The following is a 15776-nucleotide window of genomic DNA, read 5'->3' as shown; positions in this document are numbered from 1 at the left end:
CTCTGCCACGCCAGTTTGACCCGCCGGACCGGGAGGAGAAGCCCCATCCTATTATTCCACAGGCCCTTATTTTGGCTCCTGTGTCATGGGGCATAGATAGGGTGGTAAGATCGGCTCTGGCACGGGAGCCCGATCCCGGTGGTGGTCCTCCGGGGAGGATGTATGTGCCCAAGGCTGCGTGTTCGCGACTGCTGCAGTGGGCACATACCTCTTCCCTCACCGGCCACCCTGGGGCCGCTAGAACCCTGGAGTTTATCCGTAGGATGTTCTGGTGGCCTACAGAGGAGGGGGATACGCGTTCCTTTGTGGCGGCCTGTGCAGTGTGCGCAAGTAGTAAGACTTCTCATCGTGCACCGGCGGGTCTCCTCCGCCCACTTCCTATTCCCAAACGTCCCTTGTCGCACATATCCCTGGATTTTATTTCTGGCCTTCCCCCGTCAGATGGGTTCACTACCATTTTGGTGGTAGTGGATCGCTTCTCTAAGGCAGCTCACTTTATTCCCCTTCCCAAACTTCCCTCGGCTCGAGAGACGGCTGACCTGGTGGTGCAGCATGTCTTTCGGGTCCACAGGCTTCCAGTGGATATTGTGTCTGACTGGGGCCCTCAGTTCGCCTCCAGGTTCTGGAAGGCATTTGCCTCCAGCCTCGGCACCTCCGTCAGCCTGTCGTTTGTGTTTCACCCGCAGTCCAACGGGCAGACGGAGCGCGTCAACCAGGATCTGGAGGGGGTTCTGAGGTGCTACGTTGCCGGTTGTCCGGCGACGTGGAGTAGGAGGTTGGCCTGGGCAGAGTATGCGCATAATACCCTCCTCTCCTCCTCTACAGGTATGTCTCCCTTTCAGTGTCAGTATGGTTTTCAACCTCCCCTTTTTCCCAAACAGGAGCGGGAGGCTGAGGTGCCGTCAGTCCAGGCCCACGTGGCTCGCTGTCGCGGGACGTGGAACCGGGTTCGGACGGCGCTACAGAAGGCCTCCATTAAGGCTCAGTGGCAGGCTAACCGCAAGCGTCGTCCGGCTCTGGTTTTCCATCCTGGGCAGCGGGTTTGGCTTTCCACCCGTGATCTCCCTCTCCGGGTGGAATCCAGGAAACTGGCTCCTCGCTTCATAGGACCCTTTAAAGTGGTTCGTCAGGTGAACCCTGTGGCTTACAGGTTGCTGCTTCCAGCTTCCATGCGGGTTCATCCGACGTTCCACGTGTCCCTGTTGAAGCCATTCCTCTCATCGCCCTTGTCCCCGCCACTTCCCGCAGTTCTTCCGCCCCGCATCCTTAACGGTCAAACTGTCTACACGGTGCGGAGGATCCTGGGTTGTAGGCGGAGGGGTAGGGGGTTTCAGTTCTTGGTGGATTGTGAGAGGTACGGGGTAGAACAGCGTTCCTGGGTGCCTCAAAGGGATATCTTAGATCACAGCCTTATTGGCCTCATTTTCGTCGGCAGCATCCCAAGGCCCCTAGGTGAACGTCAGGTGCCGTTCGTCGGTGGGAGGTACTGTAACGTTCTGGGTTTCTATCCTCTTGCAGGAGTGGAAACCCTACTGCCATTCTGGAGTACTTCACCCTGTTCGCTGTAATTAGCTCTGATTGACTGTCACCTGTGGTTTGTTGTCACTAATTACTGCGTGTGGTTTGCTGGGAGTTTTGCCTTTATAGTATCCCTTGTTTCTCTGTCTGTTGTCGGATCTTCAACAGAACTACCGCAAGCAGTCGGCCAAGGACAAGAAGTGGGACATCTTGTCTTGTTGTTATTATTTAGTTCCTCTTATCCGTCGTGTGTACGGTTTCTCTTCCCTTATATATTCTCTCAGTTGTAGCCTGACTACTTATGCTTTTTCATAACTTTATTCTTGCTCTAGTGATTCTGATAATAAAAGAAACACATATTTTGAGAAAGAGCAAACCCATCTCTGCCTCCTTATTACCTTCTACTATTGGACTCAACTTCCTACCTTGAATCGTAACAACGCCCACATACACATGATAGACCCACATATACACACACACACATAGGCCTACATATACAGTCTAACAGCACACACACATACAGGCCTACATACTGTATGAACACACACAGCACAGCACACACACACACACAATACATATATCGCAATCACACAACAATGTGACACACTCTTTCTTTTTTGATAGATATTTTTTATGGCATTTTCTCCTTTTTTTATTGTGGATAGGACAATTTGGAAATTGGGAGAGAGAGAGATGGGAGGACATGCAGCACATGTCCTGGGCCAGATTTGACGCTGCGGGTACGCTGATACGTGGTGCGCCACCGCAGCGCCCCAATGTGACACACTCTTTGCACTAAATGGCCATAAATGGTCTTCAGAATAGTTAAAGAAACACACCACACATGACTCAATGAAAACTGCTATACAGTAATATTTCCACTAACCCAATATTATATGAGTACATAGTAGTATAGACTATTATTAGCATAGTAGGTAGTAGTATAGACACATAGTAGCATAGTAGGTAAGCTAAAGATGTCAAATGCCTCTCTGAGGAGTCCAAATCTAATCTAGTACAGTACTCATCATCGCTATACCGTACTATTTTGGAACCCAGATATTATATGGCATCCGCCGGCTAAATATGACACCTCTATAAAAGTCCAAACTGTGTCTATCTGACACAGTCATGGTTTTCTTTGGCTCTGTGAAGTTGCAGAGAGAGAGAGAGAGAGAGAGAGAGAGAGAGAGAGAGATAGTGTACACATACATTACACACACATATGCCTACATACTGTATGAACACAGACAGTGCCATCATCATAATCAGAAGCCTGCTCTTTATAGCTCTTGGCACAACGACCTCCTTTTCACAAGTCAAACTATAATCACAGCCTGTTCGTTTTCTCTCTAAATCACCAGGAGAAAGAAAGCCCCGCTGACAGTTGCGCGAAAGTCAACATCATCGGTTTAGTAGATCCGAGAGACAGCGGTGTCCCCGCTACACTGACACGGTTTAATCACGCCATTCCCACTAATTTAAAAGACATAATCATTAAAGGACACATGCTGGTCGGGTGATGGATGGGACCGTTTAAGTAAAATCGTTCCCCGTTCCTTAAAACAATCTGTAATGACATGTTGCACTTAAAATCTCTTCAGTGCCCCCGACCTGTACAGCGTCTCTGCTTATTAGACATCATACTGGTCCTGCTTCCCTTGTCCCACACACACACATGATATACGTTATGGTTTTCTATCACATTATTGCTATCTAATGTCCCCCCCCCCACTATAAATCTGCAGAAGCTACCCGAAATTTCAGAGAATTCAGATGCAGAATATTTTGGTTTACATTTACTCTGGAGGCTGAAACAGTCATTAGTTCCTTCCAGTCCTTATAACAAGGCATGTTTGTATTTTTCCAGTTCCTTAGTATAATCCTGGCTATAACAATCCATCTTAACTTTAACAGATTTTAACTTTATTTCGACTACAAGCAATCTACACAGCATATTGTATATGGTTCATATTTGCCAATTAGCTACCTCTGCTAGATCACATTAGTTCATTATTTGTGATAGAATGCGATGTCCATGTCCAAAAATAATCCATTATAATTAAGTAGCATTTCACTTTCAGTAGAGCCGGTGCACACGCCCCTGTCCATATCAACGAGACAGAGATCGAGCATGTCTCTAGCTTCAAATTCCTGGGAGTCCACATCTCCGAGGACCTCTCTTGGACCCTCAACACCTCGTCACTGGTCTCACCAGAGCCTCTTCTTCTTGAGGAGACTGAGGAAAGCCCACCAGTCCCCTCAGATTCTTGTGAACCTTTACCGGTGTGCCATAGAAAGAATATTCACCAACTGCATCACAGTCTGGTATGGCAACTGCACTGCCTCAGACTGGAAAGCACTGCAGAGGGTGGTGAAAACTGCCCAACGCATCACAAGTACATCACTCCCTGCAATTGAGTCTATTCATCACAAACGGTGTCTCCAGGGGAGTGCACAGACAAGTTGGGGGGCAGGGGCAGTAGTGAGCAGCAAAAGGAAATGTTCAAGATCGCAAAGCAAATGAAGAAAGAAGGAAATTACATAACTGGAGCAAAGTATGTAAAAGATGAAAGAGGAGTGATCAAGGTGCAGGAAGAAGAAATAATGGAAAGATGGAAAAGATATTTTGAAAAACTATTAAAAGAAGAAAATTAGCATTATATCGAAATGGTAGAAAAAGTGGGGGGACCAATTGAAAACATCACAGTGCTGGAAGTGAAGAAAGCATTAAAAGGTATGAAGAACGGAAGAGCGCCAGGTCCAACAGGAGTAACAAGCGACATGATGAATGCAGCTGTATTACAGAAAAGATGGTGAGAGTGTTTGGAAACATCTTGGACGAAGGAGAGATCCCAGAGGAATGGAAAGCGAGCACGACAATAACCATTTATAAAGGGTAAGTTAGAGTTAGACTGCTGGAACATGGAATGTAGGTTTTTGAGAGGGTGTTGGAGGAAAGGCTGAGGAGATTGATACGTTTGGACTGGAGACAGTGTGGATTCTGCCCTTTGTTTTATAGAGTGAGTTTAAAATGAAGTGAAGATAGTGGTATCGTACGAAACTAGAGATCGAAAGAAGTCCAAACATATCATGCTAGCTCACTGGAAAAGGGGGTAAATCATGCTCCATGATATCACCTCAAGATATCTGAATGAAAATGGAACCGCAGGAGTCTCCTCTCTACAACCAAGTTCAATCTGTACTAGTCCCATGTGGTTTTGGAAGAAAACTATGCCATTTTTGCATGTAGTACAAAGATGTAATTTATTTTATTTCTGTATCTCTATTTAATAAACTTGTCATCATGGGGTATTATGTATTATAGTTGATGGTAAAAATCTACATTTAATAAAAAACATTTTAAATTAAGTTGACAAGACAACATGTCGAAAGTGAAGGGGGATGAATACTTTCCGAAAACACTGGGTTTGTGCTGGGTTGTTATGACATGTTATAATGATTGATATGAGCATGTTATGATTGTTGATATGAACATATTATGATGGATGATATGACATGTTATCATGGATGATATGAACATGTTATCATGGTTAATATGAACATGTTATGATGGATGATATGAACATGTCATGATGGTTGTTATGGCATGTTATCATGGATGATATGAACATGTTATGATGGATGATATGAACATGTTATGATGGTTAATATGAACATGTTATGATGGATGATATGGACATGTTATGATGGTTAATATGAACATGTTATGATGGATGATATGAACATGTTATGATGGTTAATATGAACATGTTATGATGGATGATATGAACATGTTATGATGGTTGATATGAACATGTTATGATGGATGATATGACATGTTATCATGGATGATATGAACAAGTTATGATGGTTGATATGAACATGTTATGATTGATGATATGAGCATGTTATGATGGATGATATGACATGTTATCATGGATGATATGACATGTTATCATGGATGATATGAACATGTTATGATGGATGATATGAACATGTTATGATGGATGATATAACATGTTATCATGGATGATATGACATGTTATCATGGATGATGACATGTTATGATGGTTGATATTATATGTTATGATGGTTGATATGAACATGTTATGATGGATGGATGATATTTTATGTTATGATGGTTGATATTACACAGTATTTAGCAATGATATGAACAGGTAATGATGGATTATATGAACATGTTATGATGGATGATATGAACATGTTATGATGGATGGATGATATTGTATGTTATGATGGTTGATATGAACATGTTATGATGGTTGATATTACATGGTATTAGCAATGATTTGAACATTTTATGATGGAGGATATGAACATGTTATGATGGATGATATGATCAGGTAATGATGGATGATATGAACATGTTATGATGGATGATGATGAACATAAGTAATACGAAGAGATGTAGAAACTGAACACTATGCTCTAAATAGACCTTTATTAATAAAAATTGACAATGTTTCAACCCTACTGGGTCTTCATGAAGTCTCCAAGCATATTTATTTCATGGAGACCTGAAGAAGACCTGGTAGAATTGAAACGTTGTAACGTTTTATTATTAATAAAGGTGTATTTTGGAGCGGAGTGTGTGGATATAACACAAGCAGCCATACATTTTCCGGAATGAAAAAGATGTCTGTCTCTTTCTTTCTTGACATGCAGAGCCCCTTTCAATACAGAAATGATTGCTTTAATATAGTCAGTGTTCCTTCCCCATCCCTCCTGCTGGCATGTTATACATACCAGCCCACATCTCATGAATTGGAAAATTGCTGTGACAAAAATAAACTCCAAAAGAGGGTATGACTGTGGCATCCTTCTGACTTGGCAATGAATATACCCCAAAGATATGCAGAGCACGTGCCCAAGAGATATTTCCAAATGAGGGGGATTGTAGTGGTTTGTTGTAGGAGTGGACCCAAGTGCAGGACAAACAGACAGGATTTAGATGATGAGACAAATCAACAGGCTATTTATGTTATATGTATATATCTATTTCATGCAGGAACGGGCACGATACACAAGTAACTGAGACACACGTAGCCTAATGACCAGACAAGGAGGATAGAAACATCGCTCACTGACGACCAGTCAGTGTGCAACGCAGCCAATTGAAAAATGCACATAGCAACATATAACTAGGGGAGGTGACACATATACAGTACACACACAGGGAAACATTACATATGGAGAACAGCTGGGGAGATTACACACAAACACTGCAGACAGACACAGCAGGACTTAGACAGTGACTGGGGGACTGTTGGCAGTGACAGAGAGCAATGCTGGGGGCTGGGGATGAGAGAGTGCGGCTGCAGAGAGGGACTGTGGAGCAGTCTGTGACAGGGCTGTTTATACAACATTTGCAGAATAACAATAACTAGAATAACTTGAATGCATGCATTATTATTTCTATCTTTATCTATTCTTTCTAGCACTGCTGTTCTCTTTATTTGATTAACATATAATTTTAATATCTACATTTGTCTTTTCTCTCATTAGCTCTGTGCATTCTCTCCCAACCATGCTATATAGTGCTGCTGCTGACAATGAAAACAACAACAACAACAACAACACAATTTCCCTAATAATGTTCCCTCTTATCTCTTAACGCAGCACTTTAATTTCCCAAAAACCTTAGTCCTGTGGATTTCCCTCTTCCCTCTTGTCCATCTTGATGCAAACAGTAATTAGCCAGCGATCAGCATCACATCGGTGACCATAATAAGATTCTAATTGGGTCCTTCCTCACGGCAGCAGTGATCTATACAGCATGGGTATGGTACAGGTGAACTGTGCTGGGTTAATGACATAATAGCCGGTGTGGGACACACTTGGAGGAGAGACAGACCTGCAGTAATTACCCACCCAGCTAGGATGATCAGTCTGTCTATCTGTACCACTCTAGCCAGTACGGTACAACATGCAGTGATGAAAGAAAGGCCCAAATCATTTACTGAAGTATAAATACCCTATTAGAATAGTACTATTCTGAGTCAAAAGTGCCTGTTTTGGCATTTGATACAAATGTATTACCTTTGAAAAATAAAAGCAGATCCGGTAAATTTGTTCTAAGTTTGAGTGTGCTGTGTATCTTTGCTTTGCATGGGATGTTTGGCAAGTGGTTACAATGGTTATGCCCTGCCTTGCTGGAAGAAACATTCTGTGAAAAGTTGACTAACTACACCTCAAGTGAGAAATAGTTCATTTACTGATGATTTGAAAATGACAACATCAGCTCAATAGACATGTAAAGTAGAAACATCTCAAAACTGTACATGAGTGCATTACTTGAGTAGAAGTCTTTACTTTCCATGTAGGCTACTTGATTACAGTCGCCTGGTGAGTGGTGTTATCTCATTTGGGGCTATGTACTCTACGCTGAATCAAAAGCACCTTTATTAGAACACTGCAAATAATTCCAAATCCACATTATTTTGTTCATGTCCACTCTGATATTTCAGTAGAATTGTAACATCTGCTCTGTTAGATGTGCATAGTCCAGTGCTCATATACCCTCTACTCACCTCAAGGTTACAGATCCACTTTGGTATTCCGTACAGTGCAGTGCACCACCGGCAGTAATCTTAGCTATAGATACAGTATTAGCGCGGTGCAGGCCAGACAGAGTCATATTGTGTGACCAGCGGGGTGTAATCACTTTGAAACAGCATGGCTATAAGATGACCGTCATGAGATGTGGGTCATCCTGAAAAGATGGTCGGTAATGCATTTTATACTGAGCTATAATTACTCAGTGGTAAGGTTTCTCTGGTGTGTGTGTGAGGGCCCATGCCTTCACTACAGTACTAAAACTATTTTAGTCCACTTGGGGAAACTGTGATATGGACATAAATAATTCTGTGTAGTGCTTATTGCTCACAGTAGAAGTGTATGGTGGTTTAGACATATTGAAGGTTCATCAATCACGATTCTGCTCCTCCTGTCCACTTTTACCTGACCATGATGTTTCCTCTCGTTCCCTTAGTTTTCACTTTTCTCCCAGGCCCTGGACTTTCCTCCACACTCCCTATGAAGTGATCCATCTTCTGTCTCCCGCCAGCTGCCCCTTGTTTGTAATCAACCCAGGTGTTCTCATTTTGTCATTTTCTCCATTATGCTTGCTCTTTGCTATTACGTTTGGCGGATCAACAGTTAGTCTACCTTACACGTTTCTTCATCTCTACTGGTCCTGTCTGTTATTCTTTACCTGCCTGCTTCCTACTTCCTACTTGATTTCATTAAATTAGTCAGCACGGCTGTCAGCACTCTTTATCCTGTATCCTGCCTGTCTGTTCTCCCATAAATATCCCGGTTGGGCTTTGCATCTGGTTCAGCTTGTTTGGGTCCTCTACTAGTTACTCAGGAAGTGTTACTTTAAAAAATAATCAAAATCACTTTACTTTGTATCAAAGTAATTAGTTACATTACTAGTTACCTTCTTCGAATCCCATGCAAAGCAAAGATACACAGCACACTCAAACTTAGAACAAATTTACCGGATTCGCTTTTATTTTTCAAAGGTAATAAATTTGTAGACACATCAAATGCCAAAACAGACACTTTTGACTCAGAATAGTACTATTCTTTCATCACTGCATGTTGTACCGTACTGGCTAGAGTGGTACAGACAGACAGACTGACACATAGTTTACAACGGACAGCGGACGCGTGCACACGTCATCTACCGAGGACGCGTATAAGCAGAATCTAACGTTATAGGACAAAGGATGACAAAAAACACATTGCATTCTGGCAACGATGTAACGCAGCATTACTTGGATTAGTAACTGTAATATAATTACTATTTTGGACATTGTAAAGCCTTACTTTACTTGTTACTGGGAAAGTAATACAATTACAGTAACAATTACAGTGATCCAACTGCACATGGCTCCAGTGGACGAACTTGATGAGGTGACTTACAGCCTTCAGTGCCAGGTGAACTAATGTTGCAACACCTCCAATGTAGATCTCAAGGAATCATCTCTGAAGATGACTTCATTATTGTTCTAGCCTCCTTGTCTGTTAGCCACTGGTCTGCTAGCTTCCCACCTGCTATCCAGACAGCTAACCTGCAGCATGTTAGCAAGCGGCATGTTAGCCAACGGCCTTCATTGCCAGGTTCCAGGTCATCCTTTGAAGGCCTTCATGGTTGACCCCCAGGTTGTCCTCCTGAGTTCTCCTGCTCTACTCCTGGCCAGCCCCCAGGTTGTCCTCCTGAGTTCTCCTGCTCTGCTCCTGGCCAGCCCCCAGGTTGTCCTCCTAAGTTCTCCTGCTCTACTCCTGGCCAGCCCCCAGGTTGTCCTCCTGAGTTCTCCTGCTCTACTCCTGGCCAGCCCCCAGGTTGTCAGCCTGAGTTCTCCTGCTCTGCTCCTGGCCAGCCCCCAGGTTGTCAGCCTGAGTTCTCCTGCTCTGCTCCTGGCCAGCCCCCAGGTTGTCAGCCTGAGTTCTCCTGCTCTGCTCCTGGCCAGCCCCCAGGTTGTCCTCCTAAGTTCTCCTGCTCTACTCCTGGCCAGCCCCCAGGTTGTCCTCCTGAGTTCTCCTGCTCTGCTCCTGGCCAGCCCCCAGGTTGTCAGCCTGAGTTCTCCTGCTCTGCTCCTGGCCTGCCCCCAGGTTGTCCTCCTGAGTTCTCCTGCTCCGCTCCTGGCCAGCCCCCAGGTTGTCCTCCTGAGTTCTCCTGCTCCGCTCCTGGCCAGCCCCCAGGTTGTCCTCCTGAGTTCTCCTGCTCCGCTCCTGGCCAGCCCCCAGGTTGTCCTCCTGAGTTCTCCTGCTCCGCTCCTGGCCAGCCCCCAGGTTGTCCTCCTAAGTTCTCCTGCTCTACTCCTGGCCAGCCCCCAGGTTGTCCTCCTGAGTTCTCCTGCTCCGCTCCTGGCCTGCCCCCAGGTTGTCCTCCTGAGTTCTCCTGCTCTGCTCCTGGCCAGCCCCCAGGTTGTCCTCCTGAGTTCTCCTGCTCTGCTCCTGGCCAGCCCCCAGGTTGTCAGCCTGAGTTCTCCTGCTCTGCTCCTGGCCAGCCCCCAGGTTGTCAGCCTGAGTTCTCCTGCTCTGCTCCTGGCCAGCCCCCAGGTTGTCCTCCTGAGTTCTCCTGCTCTGCTCCTGGCCAGCCCCCAGGTTGTCAGCCTGAGTTCTCCTGCTCTGCTCCTGGCCAGCCCCCAGGTTGTCCGCAGGAGGTCCTCCATCTCATTCCTCAGTTCCTCTCTTGCCCCTCAGTCCCTCTCCTTCTCCAGCCTCTGCTCACTCTCTTCACTTCTGCCATGAACTGTTCCTTCCCTGTTCCCCTGCTCTGGGAGCCCCCCCACTCCCCGCAGACGGGCTATTTTTTGGGGAGGTGGGTGTGAGGAGCCGTCCCAAGAGGGAGGGGATTCTGTCTGGATTCTTCCCCTCCTGACCACTTTTCCCGGGCCATGAACCTTCCTCTCACGCCTGTGGTGTTTCGTGTTCTCCCCAGGCTTGGACCTTTCCCTGCTCCCGTCTCTCCTCTTTGTGTCTCACCAGTCTCGTTTGTAATCGCCCAGGTGTTATCAGTGTAATTTTCTCCATGTGTATCTATGTTTGCTCTCCCCAGTTCAGTTTGCTGGATCATTATTTCATCTGTATATTGTCAGTATAAGTCTCTGCTAGTCCTTCTGCGTGTGTTCTTGTCAGTTCTGTTTGGTTTGTTGGCACGACTGTCAACTGCCTACATACTGTACCTGCCTGCCTTATCCTGTTTAATATAATACCCCGGCTTCTGGTATTCGTGAGATGTGTTGTGAGATGTGAGATGAGGTGTTGATATTGTACCTGCCTCTGAAAGTGTGAAGAGATTTAAGAAGCCTGAAGCAATTGTATCTATAGAGATAATTATACAGGAGAAGAGGGAGTGAGAGAGCTGTATGTGGGAGTGAGAGAGCTGTACGTGGGAGTGAGATAACTGAGGAATCTTATTTCACTATAACATTAATTAAGGACAACCGGACAATAACGATAATTACCTTTCCTCGGAAAACATAATTTGATATCAAGAACAGCACATTACATCTACTTGAGGACATTGCAATATACCTGCAAAACAACATACTGTATTAATGTATTTATATTCACAATTGTGAGCTAGATTCTAAAGCTGAGCACTACAAACGCCATAACTCTTTCACCATCACCATCTCAATTTCTAATCCTCAGTACAATGTTTGTGAGTCACTTAATACAGAGAGCACTGAGTTTCCAATTAAACCGGCCACCACTACAAACACACTTTTAATTGACTTAATCAGACCCAATCAGACACAGGCTATTCCACGAGTCGGTGTTCGTCCAATCAGACACAGGCTATTCCTCTTGAGTCGGTGTTTGTCCAATCAACGAGTGTTTGTTGTTGTAGCTGCCGGGCCTTCCCCTCTGACTGGCAGGCAGGCGACTCAGGCGGAAGGAGACCTTGAACAAACTCTGAACTCAGACTAGTCACTCACTCCTTCTTCCTCGACCTTATACTGAATCTAGAATCTGTTTGTAGAGCAAACAGGGGGAACTCAAACAGATTAGAATAACAGTTGATCATTGTGAATTGCTTGGCTTTGGGCTGTAATGTTTAAACAACCTTTAGCTGGTCCAGACGAGCAAACCACGGACCAATGCCCATGGAGAGTTTCTCCAAAATATCCCACCAAAACAAAATGTCCCATTTCATTTCAGAAGCGATTGATGTCTGCTATTATGGGAGCAGTAGTCATCACCTGAGACAAATGGCTATTATTCCATTGGGCAAGATAAGAATTCTCCTCGTAATGTTACAGACCGTTCACTCCAGCTACAATGACATAAGTTATTACATTTTTCTTTAGTGACACTTCACTTTGTGCTGAAATGAATTGCAGAAAATGATTTGTTCCATTGCCACACTACGTCATACGCAATATCACCACTCAAAAGCCTCACACTACCGCTCACTATAATAAATTACAGAGCGGAGTGAAACGACCGTTATTTGTTACGAAAGCAGGCGACTGGAAAGAAAGTGACATCGAGAGGTTATCATTACCTATTCATCGGACATCCGGCGCTGGTGTGATGCCGTTAGCCGTCTCAGCGAACGTTCCTCGGGTGTCACAGTGAGCCTGTGTAACATCGTTGTTTACAGATTGTTATTGACAGTAAAGTAAGCGCGTCTCAAGAACAAGAGATAAGTGCAACACACAAGGATCCCCAAATTCCTTTAAGCTGCTGGCCAGTATGACTACGACCTGTCTTTATACCTGTATCACTGTACATATTGGTATTACAACTCTGCACATACATCTGATTAGCAGTTACCCAGTAGTACTAATTTATATATTTTATACCCAGTTTAATCACCTGTATATTGTACATTACCATTGCACTTTACTGTTACATTTACACTCTGGTTGGATGCCAAACTTATTTTCTTTGCACTGTACTTGTGCTGTATAATGGCAATACATTTTAATCTAATCGAATCTAATCTAGGGTGCAGACCTCGGCCAAGGCCTAACAACGTCTGCCCTTTGCCGTTACCATCACATGCAACACTTTGCTTACTGGGTAGATTGCAGAAACAAGACTTTAACTCCATAGGCGGCACTGGAGGAAAGGTCACAGGGTCACCAAAAGGAATAGGTTTCTTCATATTGGGGTCAAGAATGTGTACAGCAAATGTTATAGCAATCCGGCCATTGGTTTTCAGATATCTTGTTCTCAGTTTGGTCTCATGCTGACACTAGAGGAAAGGTCATGGAGTCACAATAATCAATAGGTGTCTTCCTCTATGGATCATGGATGTGCACAGCTAATTCCATGGCAATCTGGCCATAACCTTTTGAGATATGTCATTCATGAGACTTACTTACTTACTCACTCACTCACCCACTCACTCACTTACAGGCAGGAACGATTACATCGATGGAATGCTTGGGAGAGACCATCCTGAATCTTACCTCCTTGGTGTAGACATGTCTTCTTTATTTTGGTGTAGGTCCCTTGAACAAATCCTAATCAAACTAAAAGGACTGCAATGATACTGTAACTGGTCACCGGTATGAAGAACTGCCACTGTGGAAGGTATTAGTCTTATAAACAGATGATGTATCTTTACACTCTGTTGAAGAGTAAACATCAGTATAGAATATAAAAGACACAAAACCTTTTTGCAGGCTCAATGTTGAGGTCACAGGAAATCTCCCATGTCAGTATTTCATTTTAATTTCAAGCCTCTATTTATTCTCAAAAGAATCATTGAGGTTTTCCCTCATTTTCAATGACGTTGCGATGACGAGGCAAGTTAAAACAGGTCAACACACAAACAAAAAGAAAGGGGTGAGGAAAATCTGTTTAGACAGTTAGACATTGAATGAATAGGACAAAACCACAGACTTGGATACTGATAATGTTTTTAGATCCATAGCATATGTCTTGAGTGTGAGTATGCGTTTCGATTTCTTTTGTGAGTTGAAGATCATTCCAAGAAGTTGGTTCATCAACACAAGGCTTTCCAAGGTCAGTCTGCACTCTGGGAACCTTAAGCATGAGCCAGTCATTTGAGCGTGTCAGTCATTTGAGTGTCAGATAGGGTCCATAGTTCCAATCTAACAACATCGTGACATAAGGTGGTCATTTCCCGGCAATGGCCTTGAAGATAAACAGATAGATACCAATGTTTATTTTGCCACAGAGAAGACAAACCCACTTTATCATGAAGGATGCAGTGGTGAGCACCATATCTTTCACCAGTAATACATCTGAGAACAGAATGATAGGCCGTGTCTAGGGGTTTAAGAGGAGCAGCATTTCTATAATCCAACACTGATAGGAAAACTGCTTCAACAATAATTTTTCCTAATAATGGGGAAGCTAAAAGAAACCAAGTTTTTTGTCACAGTTTACTGGCAAGATTGTCTATATGGTATTTAGTATTTACATATAAATTCCTCATCAAGAAAGATGCCACGATATGTATATTCAATGACTCTATCAATGCTAGACCCATTGACAGTGGATAGGTAAACCATTATAATCAATATTTCTGCTTCTAGAATGTAGTTGTATTTGCATTAAGTACCAGTCTAAGATTAATAAGAGCTTCCTGAAGCGGATCAAAGAAGAGTTGCAGGTTCTCAACAGCCAGTTGAGAACAGAATCAGCAATACAATACACAATAGTGTCGTTGGGCATAAAGATGGACTTGACAGCCATTCAATACGGGGTCAACGGTGAAGAAGGGTCAGGAATGCCTGGCGCAAAGGGTTGGCTCCATGAACGTCCATATGTCAAAGTGTTCCCCACTCTTGGAGCTGCACTGGGGTCCAGAGGCCCAGGGCTTTTTTCCTCAGGAGTTAAGCTTTAGCACTAACCGTTGATTACAGGGTAGAAAGGCCTTTGGTTTTACTACTTAAAATCTCAGCAGGGACCTCTCCATGGCAGCTCATATAGCATCTTATATAGCTTGGCGTGTATATTATATTACATGCTTAGCCAGCTCTGTATCCCTGGCTATGACATCTAGCCGCACGTGAACAACGAGGCTCCACACTCGCATTTTTACGCTCCCCCTGCGGGATGCCATTTTAGAAGCAACTACAGGAGTAATATCCATCAAAAACATGGTAGTCACAAAAGGAGTCTGAGGTAAGTGAAAATTGAGGGCCTTTTACGTGCCATTGGGTTTCACAGAATGTGAAGTTGATATTACTTAGCAAAAGCAGTGTTTTTTATGTAGTCGGTCAAATATGGTGAAACGCCGGCATACTTTATAGCAGTGGATGAATCAGAAGTGAGCAATATAGCATGTAAGAAGTCACACCATCCTCACCGTAGCTCATAAAAGAGGTCCAGATAAAGCTCTGAAAACTGCTCCCATAATGGATATTCTCCAAGTGCCGACTCCATCAATTTTCACAGCAGTACTGGCCGAGGCAGGGAGTCTAGTTGCGAGGTCAAGGACTCTGGTTTTCGCCCCAGTGTGACAGACTGCTTATAAATCCTTCAGCATGAGCATGATTAAGCAGAAAAGATTTGCAGCAGCTGGCCCGGTGCACAGAAAAACCCTGTTGCCAATTTAAAGGGGCACTTCACCCAAAAACAATGCTGATTTCTTTTCACACACATCCAAAAAACCACTGCTGACCTATTCAAACTAATTTACTCTCAATAACTGTCAAACTAAATGGATGTGTGCATAACTGTGGCTTGTTGGATATGTGTGATGTTAAGTGCCCCTTTAATTCATACAATTCAAC

This window comes from Notolepis coatsorum, assembly GCF_963971535.1.
Source record: "Notolepis coatsorum genome assembly, chromosome: 18".
NCBI lineage: Eukaryota > Metazoa > Chordata > Actinopteri > Aulopiformes > Paralepididae > Notolepis > Notolepis coatsorum.
This window is presented reverse-complemented; position numbering follows the sequence as displayed.